The following is a 9,499-nucleotide window of genomic DNA, read 5'->3' as shown; positions in this document are numbered from 1 at the left end:
GAGCCAAGTTGTCCTCACTGCTGTTGTGTTGGAGGAACAATCTCTATTAACAACTTGACTTGGCAGTTTCGACATTCTGGGGAAAGAAATATTTTTATTCTCCCACCAGGCCTTTTTCCAGCCATTATTGGCTACTGCTTTCCTGCACGAACAATTTAACCCTTGTGATGTTCAGGGCATTGGACAAATGTAAATTTAGTAAAGTTTCACCTTTTCCTGATAAAGCATGTGGATTCTATGGTCTAGGTAGGAAAACCACAGGATTTTATGTATTTCTCTTTTTTTTTTAAAGCCTTCACAATACAATTAAAGAAACTATGTTGCCACATGGTTGGGGAAAATATCCTTTTGTTGCTTGACAATTGGTGAAAAAGACAGAAAGCGAGAGGTTTCAGTGGTCATTTCTCAGGATGCAAATGAGTCCAGGGTGTGGTACAGCAGAGATTGAGTCCAGGGTTTTTCAAAATCCTCCTCCACAACCTGCAGGAACAAAAGCAGCCCCACATCTCCATCTCAGCTGGAGAAATCTTCTGAGGGCATCAAGTGCCACACTGAGGGCAAGAAACTCCAAAAGGCTCTCAAAAAATGGAAAAGCTGAGAAGAAATTTCAAATAAGCTCTGATGTAAGAATAGATAAAGCAAAACATCTGGAGAAAAAAGATTTGAACAATTCTTGTGCTATGCTGAGGCTGGGTCTTGCACCACGAGCTCTTGGACTGCCCCCAGAAATCACTGGCTCAGCACGTGGCCAAGGAGTGCTCAAGGTGGCAGCTAAAGAGACAAGAAATTGTTGTTCCTCAGCCTTCCCTGTGCACATCCAATGCTGAAGGCATCTCTTTGCTGCTGCAGGAAAGGCTGATGTGTTCTTGTTTCAATAACTCCCTAGCCCTGATCTCCAAGGGGAGCGTGGTGGTGCTGGAGAAGAAGAAGGAGCAATGCAGTGACCACTGGGATGGAGCAGCTGCTTTACAAGGGGAGATGGCAGCCCAGGACTGTTCAGCCTGGAGAAGGGAAGGCTCTTGCACCAGGGGCAGCAAACCCTGGAGGTGCTGAGGTCAGTGAATGTGAGATTATTGATCAAATTACAGAGACTGTATACAATCCTATGGTTTGGGTTGGAAGGCACCTTAAAGCTGATCCCATTCCACCCCCTGCTATGGGCAGGGACAAAACCCACTAGACCAGGCTACTCCAAACCTGGTCTTGGAGTGTTACCTCCTTTTGTTTCTAGAAAAAACCAATAGGTTTGATAAACTCACAGAGAAATGTGGCAGTTCCAGGAGCAGACCCTCCCAGATGCAGCGAGATGCACTCGGATCACTGCTCACCACCTGCAGCCTTCTTCAATTAGGAGCAATAAACTTCATCCCCCACCCAACACACAGCCCAAAGGTGCATTAAAGAGTTCCTGCGCTGTCTTGTGCCGAGTTAAGGCTGGAATTCCTGTGACAGCTCCCAAGGGCGTTGGTGTCAGCCCCGGGTTTGCCAGGTGTGGATCTGCACGGTCTGCCCAGCACGGGGCTGGCAGCTCAAAGGCAGCTTTGCATATCAAAGGAGAACGCGGCAAGGAGCAGCTTTTCATTAGTCAGGAAGTTATAAATTGATACCTTGATTGAAATAATTATCAAGAATTACAGGAAATACCCAGAGATGCATTGATATTCAAGAGAGTCTCCAGGGAGTTGGGGGAACTTTGCCCCAAAGAGGAGTTTCTGTTCGGGGATGCAGCACTGCAAAATGAAGCCCCACCTTTCAAACCCCCCACTATCAGTCCTGGCCTTTACCTGATTTCTTAGATCAGATTCTTGCTTTTTCTTCTTTAGATAATCCTGATTTTTAAGGCTGCTCTGGAAGCGCTGGAGTTCCAAAGCAGATACAGAGGAGCTGCAATAATTTCACATCCCCTTCTCTCCTCTGTGGCTTTTAGGATTCCCTGGAATCCACAGGGAACTACTCATCACAACAGGAGTATCCAGAGAAGCTGAGGCTGCCCCTGGATCCCTGGAAGTGTCCAAGGCCAGGCTGGACAAGGCTTGGAGCAACCTGGGATAGTGGAAGTTGTCCATGCCATGGTAGGGGGTTGGAATGGGATGATCTTTAAAGTTTCTTCCAACCCAACCCACTCTGAGATTCTGGGAAATTTGTAACGTGGAAGACAAGAAACCACCTTACTCTGTAAGTATTCATATACTGGAAATATCCAGTGAGTTTTCCTCTCCTGCCTAAGCCATGTTATATAATGCCCTCCTCTCCCCACCAAAAAAACCCCGCAAAAAACAAACCAAAACAAAAAACTCAAACAAAAAAATCAAAAGAAGAAAAAATCCAGGATGAATAACACACAGAAATAGTCTGATTTTTATCGGTGCCCAAATCCCCCATTAACTGCTGGCATTTGTGCTGAAATATTCAGCAGAGAAGGTTCCCTGCCCATGGCAGAGGGGTAGGAGTAGATGACCTTTTAGGGTCCCTTCCAACAGAAAGTTTTCCATAATTTTATGATCCTAAGGACTCAGGAGTGAAGGGAAGGCCTCAAAGAGGTGTCTCAGGGTGGAAAGCTCAGCTTTTCAAGGGTAAATTTACACAGGAGGTTTAGAAACACCAAGGCTCCAAGGGTGGGTGTGCAAAACAAGCCACGGGCACCTTCAGCCACGGTTTTGTCAGACCCAAATCCAGAAGCTGAAGCCAGACAAGCTGAAGTTGAAATGAAATGAAGATGCAGCCAGCCCCTGCTCACATCCCTGCAGCTCCAGCACAGCTGGAAGAGGGAAGATGGCAGGGACAGATGACACGAAGGCAAAGGAAAGCAGTGCTGGAAGGAGGGAGCATTGCTGGCAGGAGTTATTTATGATCCGCCGGGAAAGCGAGGAGATACACAGCCTGGGACTCCCCGGGGATCTGTCCCAGGCCTGGTGCTGCTCAAAATATTTTTTTAATAATTACTTGCATGAATAGAAAATTTGCTTCTTGCAGCTGCAAATGATACGGAGCCGGGAGGGACTGGGAGCGCTCTGGAGGATGGGCTGGGACTTCAAAACAGTCTTGACGCAGTGGAGAATTAGCCTGGAAAAAATAAATAGTCTGCAATTTGGGAGAAAAAAAGGGAAAATGCTGCTTGTATAAGAGGAGCTGGGCTGAAGAGCATGGCCTGGGAAGGGAAAGGGGGAGCAGGGATGCGGCAGAGGCGTCACATCCCTGCCTGGGATGAGCAGCCCTGCTTATTCTGAGGGAAAAGCAGCAAACCACAGGCAAGGGCAGGTGGATGTTGCCTGCAGGACACGTGGAGTGGTGGTTTGGATCTGTGTGGCTCCATGGATCCTCACCAGGAGTGGGTTGTCTGCATAGATGTGGGGATTTGGGGGGTTGTGGGCTGGAATCCAGAGGTTAATCAATCACAGAGGCTGGAAAAAGAAATCACAACAAACTCACCCAAACTCCAAAACCCCCTCGAGCTCCTCCAGAATAATCAAAGGACTTGGGGTTATTTATTGTGGAGAAGACCAGCTTTGGGCAAGGGCTACCTTGTTACCTTAGACTTTTTACAAATATTTAAGGCAGTCTCTTCTCTTTTATTTAAATATTTACAAGGGCTTGGAGTGACAGGACAAGGGGGAATGGATTCCCACTGCCAGAGGGCAGGGTTAGATGGGATATTGGAAAGGAATTCTTCCCTGTGAGGGTGCTCAGGGGTTGGAATGGAATTCCCAGAGAAGCTGTGGCTCACTGGAAATGTCCAAGGCCAGGCTGGACAGGGCTTGGAGCAGCCTGGGATGGTGGAAGGTGGCACTGGATGGGTTTTAAGGTCCCTTCCCACCCAAACCATTCTGAGATTCTCTGATTTTATTAGAAGGAAACAGGTCGTTCTCTTCCTCTTTGTGACCAGCAGTGATGGGCTTATGCAACAGAAAAGGAGCTTTAATTTGGACAACAACAACAAAGTGGTTTTTTGATTTTTTTTTTTTAATAGAATGAGTAGTTCAGGCAATTTTGATTTTGGCAGTCCAACTGTTCAATATCAGCCCTGAAATTTTTTTGTAGATTGGTTGGATAAGAACTGCTGTGATTTATACAGCTGGAGTTTATCCTGACTCTGCAAAGGAGGAAATTGTGAGGAGCTGAAAAGGTCCCTTTTTGCCACGTTCTCTGGCACAAACTCCTTGTGAAAGGTGTCAGTTCAGAGCTATTCATGGAAATGAAAGATGGGCATGGAATCTATGCAGCTTCCTGCAGAAAGTCAGTAGGAAATCCAGTGCTAAAGCTGGATTTCTCCATCAATATGAGGGTTTTGTTACAGAGAGCAGTTTTGATAAAACAATTTTGTTTTTGCTTTGCTTTCCCTCCTGGTTTAATAGAAGACAGGTGCATTGCTACACTCCTGAAATCAAAAATCACACTGGAGACTCAACCAGGCAGCCTGGGTTTGAGACGGTGTGAGCTCATACTCCCAGATTCCCTTGGGACCAAATTTTCCTTGGACAGCTCTCACTTCTGTAATAACCAATCCTGCCAAGCCCAGAAGGGAATCACATCTTCACAGCAGCCTGGGAGCTCTCAGGAGCAGAGCACGGTCCCAGATGATACTCGGTGGCTTTGGTGGCACTGAGAAACCAACATGCACCCCAAAGTCTCTGGCAGGGCTCCCAGTCACCAGCCCTGATTCCCACAGATGAGAACATCGAGTCCTTGATATCCTCCCTCTCCTTTGATTTTTTTTTTCCCAATTTTTCAGTTTTTAGATGAGCAATTTGTCACAAAGGGAAAGATCTGATCCTTGAAGAAGGGAGTGGTGAGGCACTCATGGGTCCAGAGCCCATGGGCTGAGGGTGATCCCTGTTTAGCCAGAGGTAAAGGAGGTCTGCCTGTAGGTCTGCGTGGAATATGAGATTTCTAACATGTTCCCTAAAATCCTCACAGAATCCCAGAATGGGTTGGGTTGGAAGGGACCTTAAAGCTCATCCAGTGCCACTCCCTGCCATGGCAGGGACATCTTCCACCATCCCAGGCTGCTCCAAGCCCTGTCCAGCCTGGCCTTGGGCACTTCCAGGGATCCAAGGGCAGCCACAGCTGCTCTGGGCAACTTTTTCCATGGTCTTCCCACCCTCACAGCCAAGACTATTCCTAATGTCCAATCTAAATCTATTCTCTCTCAGTTTGAAGCCATTCCCCTCCCATCCTGTCACTTCAGACCTTTGAAAATCCTCTCTCCATCATTCCTGTAGCTCCTCCAGGCACTGGGAGGCCACAGTGAGGTCACCCTGGAGTTCCCCTCCTCCAGGCTGAACAATCCCAGTCCCTGCAGCCTTTCCTGGGTGCCAAAGAGCGATGGCACCTGGGGGGCAGCAGCTGCTCTGTGCCAGTGACACCGGGTGACACCAGCAGCTCACAGGGACACCCCTGGGCAGCCCCGGCCACGGGACCCCACAGGGACTGATCTGTCCCTTCAGGACACAGACTGGGGATGAGGGAAATGAAGTGACAGGGGGTATAATACCTAAAACTGACTTTGCTCCACAAAGTCGTTTTTTTTTAAAATCTTTATTTGTGCTGAAATGTGCGTCCCTCTCAATGAATGGGTTTGTTCTCACTCTTCTTCAAATCTCCTGCTTCTGGAGGCCCATGAAGCTCTGCTGATTGATTCACCTCACATTCCCAAGAGCCAGGTGCTTCTTCTGGGAGTGCAGCAATTCTTGTCCTCTCCCCTTCATGAGGACCATCCCAAACCTCCTCATGCTTTTTCATTTGCCCCAAAATTCATTGGGGTAAAGTTACGTGGATGCTGCCCAAGCGAGTGGCCAAGGCACCAAGGAGAGGGGAAGGATCTTCCTCCTCCTCCCTCACAGGGTGCTCCACAAGCTGGAAGAAAAAGACACCCCAAGAGGGAGGGCAGCCCCTTTCTTGTCTGAAGGAATTAATTAAGGAATTTTGCAGCCTGAGGCCAGGACTGGGATACAATGGCAGAGCTACAAGTGTTCACAAGCTGTGTGGAGCTCAGAACTTTCTGTGTCAGAATCACAGAACCCTCAAGGTTGGAAAAGAGTTCCAAGATCGAGTCCAAGCATTACCCCAACACTGCCGTGTTCACCACAAACCCTGTCCCCAAGCGTCACATCCACACGGGTTTTGAGTGCTTCCAGGGATGGTGACTCCACCACTGCTCTGGGCAGCCTCTTCCAATGCCTGACCGCCCTTTCCATGAAGAAATTGTTGCTGATATCAAATCCAAACCTCCCCTGGCACAGCTCGAAGCTGTTCTCTCTCCTCCTGTCATTGTTCCCTGGTGGCAGAGCCCAAACTGGCTGTCCCCTCCTGTCAGGAGCTGTGCAGAGCCACAGGGTCCCCCTGAGCCTCCTTTTCTCCAGGCTGAGCCCCTTCCCAGCTCCCTCAGCCCCTCCTGATGCTCCAGAGCCTTCCCAGCTCTGTTCCCTTCCCTGGACACGCTCCAGCCCCTCAGTGTTTCTTGTGGTGAGGGGCCCAACCTTGCACACAAAATTCCAGGTGAAAAGTCAGAGAATCCCTGGGATAAGGACATCCCTGTCTCTGGGCGGCACCCCATCCTTGCAAAGAATACACAGTGGAAATATCAATTAATCCCAAATTAATGCCAATCCCTTCTTTGTGCATCCACCATGCACAAATTTATTTCCTTCATTAAAAAACCTCCCCAAACCTGCCCCAGGCCCTCTGATTTCACTCATGTAATCCCATCCACTTCCCAGGGATTACATGGATATGATGAGATTCAGGCCTGGGTCCCTTTAATTGTTCAGCTGATTTGTAAGCAGTTTTAATGTACCAGGTGGAAAATCATTCCTGTTTCACCACCACCTAAAAAGAGAATTATTTACATGGATGTGAAGCAGGGGCGGGGCACACAGAGCTTGATTCCTCCTGATTTAAATCCCAGGCAGCATTCCCTTTGGGAATGACACCAGATGGGATTCCAGGGTGCAGCTCAAGGTCATCCAAACACTGAGTGGGATCATCAGGAACCGCACAAAGCCAGAACAGAAATTTAATCCACTGCCACAGACCCAGGGATCCTCGGGAAGAGCACTGGGAATGTTCCTTTCCCCTCGAGTTTAAGGACACAAATAGCCCTTGTTTGGAAGTGACAGTGTGGGAAGGAAATCTCCTGGCACAGAGGTATGGCAGGGAGAGTGTGTTTATTCTGTGGCTTTGTAAATCTGGGATTTATAAGTGGTTGTTGGAGAGGCAGATGATTCATTTAATATTGTCCTACTTGAGACAAGGCACCCACCTGCAACTGGAGACAGAGCCACCCCACAATATCCTGTGCAAACCTATTCCCAAAAGAACCCCAGACCTGCACACTAAACCTTGCTTAGAGCTTTTTATTTTTGTCTTTTTGATGAAATCACTCCTAATCGAGCACTGATTTCACTCCAGCGCAGGATTTCAGCCCTGTTTCAATCCTGAGCAGTCCATGCCTGGGTGTCACCACTCTATTTTTACCCAGCACTGCCCCAGCCCTGCTGCCGGGGCTGGCTCAAGGTGACAGCGTGACCTCCACAGCAGCAGCACCTGAGAGCAGCCCCGGGATCCCCAGGATTGACTCCTGCAGGGAACAGGGCTCTGGAAACATCAAAAACCTTGTGTTATTAAAGGAAAGGGTGGTGACTACTTCTGTCACACTTCTGCCCCTCCAGCCCACCCTGCTGTGCCCAGCTCTGGGGGTCACCGGCACAGGAGACACCTGGAGCTGCAGGAGCGGGGCCAGAGGAGACCACGGGGATGTTCCAAGGGCTGCAGCCCCTCTGCCCTGGAGCCAGGCTGGGAGAGCTGGGAATGTTCCCCTGGAGAGGAGAAGGCTCCAGGGAGAGCTCAGAGCCCCTGGCAGGGCCTGAAGGGGCTCCAGGAGAGCTGCAGAGGGACTGGGGACAAGGGATGGAGGGACAGGATAGAGGGAATGGCTTCAAACTGAAAGAGGACTGGGTTAGATGAGACAACGCGAAGAAATTCCCAATTTTCTCTGCAACAGCACAGGTTTCCTAAAGAAGCTGTGGCTGCCTCTGGATCCCTGGCAGTGCCCAAGGCCAGGTTGGACATTGGGGCTTGGAGCAATGTGGGACAGTGGAAGGTGTCCCTGCCCATGGCAGGGGGTGGCTTTAAGGGCCCTTTTGAGGTCCCTTCCAACCGAGTCACTCCATGACAAGCTGGTTTCTGCTGCCCTGTGGCACAAGTGTCCTGCACTCACTGCTTTACCTGCACTCCCTCCAAGGGCAGGCAGTGCCAGCTTATCCAGAGCCCACTGAACACCAAGGAATCCCCTCATCCTCACCTCACACCGAGGCAATTGCTCCTTCCCTCATGCCAAAGGCAGCATTTCCACTCAAATCCAGTTTCTGTGGAACAGGAGGTTGGAAACACTAAAGGCTCAGTCTGCAAGCCACCACATCTGCTGCCATGGACTAACAGCACATTTCCAATATGCTGAGGAAATGATCTGGGAATGGGTATTTGGGAAAGAAGATTCAGCAGAGTGGATAAGCTCAGCCCATTCCCAGATTTCCGTGGAGATCTGTTAAGTGTTTCTTTTCACCAAGGAGAACAACCTTTTATAGATCTTGAGGAAACGGCGAGACCTCAAATCACTTGGAAATTTCAAAATATTTGTTCCTCCAATGACTATTATGTAAACCCAGAGTCCTGCTGAGGATTCCTTCCCCTATGTAGGTCAGGAAAAGGAAAAGCAACTTTGTGTCTGAGTCCTGCAAGGGACAAAAGCGGACTCTGAAAGTGTATTTTTAATTTTCCTGCCTGTTTCCTTCAAGCAGCACCACGGATTTTTCCAGATGTAGAGAAAACAGCATTTGCAGATATGTACAAAAGTTTATTTTACAAACAGCGACTACTTTGGAATAGCAAAATTGCAAAAACATAGAGCAGCTTTAGAAAACCAGCTCAGGGGGACATTTTCTATCTGAAGCACAATTTAACAGACTTCACTAAGTAAAAATACCCCCAACCCTTCCCTCAACCCCTCCCCAACCATTCTCTACCTGATGGAATTTCTTTATAAACCTTTGACTAAAGACATGAAAGACTTTAGTGACAGTGCAGTAATTTTTGATAACTACAGTTAATTGTGACTGGATTTCCATTACCTTTTCCTGGCCTTAAAAAAGTCAAATCAGATCTGAAATTTGATAAAAATCTGATCCTGGAGCAACATTTTCACTAATAGGTATTAAATAGTAATGGTTATATTTGTATATTTTGTAACACCATGAACCCCCTAGTTCTATTTTCATAGTAAGGGAAAAAAACAAATGTACTGAAAATGATGAAACTACAACAAATATCACTGAAATATTTGCTCAGGACTCTGAGATTTCTGCTGCTGTTAGAAACATGTCTGTAAATGTATCCTGACTTGGACATTAAATGTATTTAATGCTAAAAAGCATAAGAGGTTAACCAAAGGGTGGAAAGGTTGTGTGCACACACTTTGTCACTAAACTCGAAGTGTAGGAAAAGG

Source organism: Prinia subflava, chromosome 1 (genome assembly GCF_021018805.1).
Source record: "Prinia subflava isolate CZ2003 ecotype Zambia chromosome 1, Cam_Psub_1.2, whole genome shotgun sequence".
NCBI classification, from domain to species: domain Eukaryota; kingdom Metazoa; phylum Chordata; class Aves; order Passeriformes; family Cisticolidae; genus Prinia; species Prinia subflava.
Note: the sequence above shows the minus strand (reverse complement) of the source record.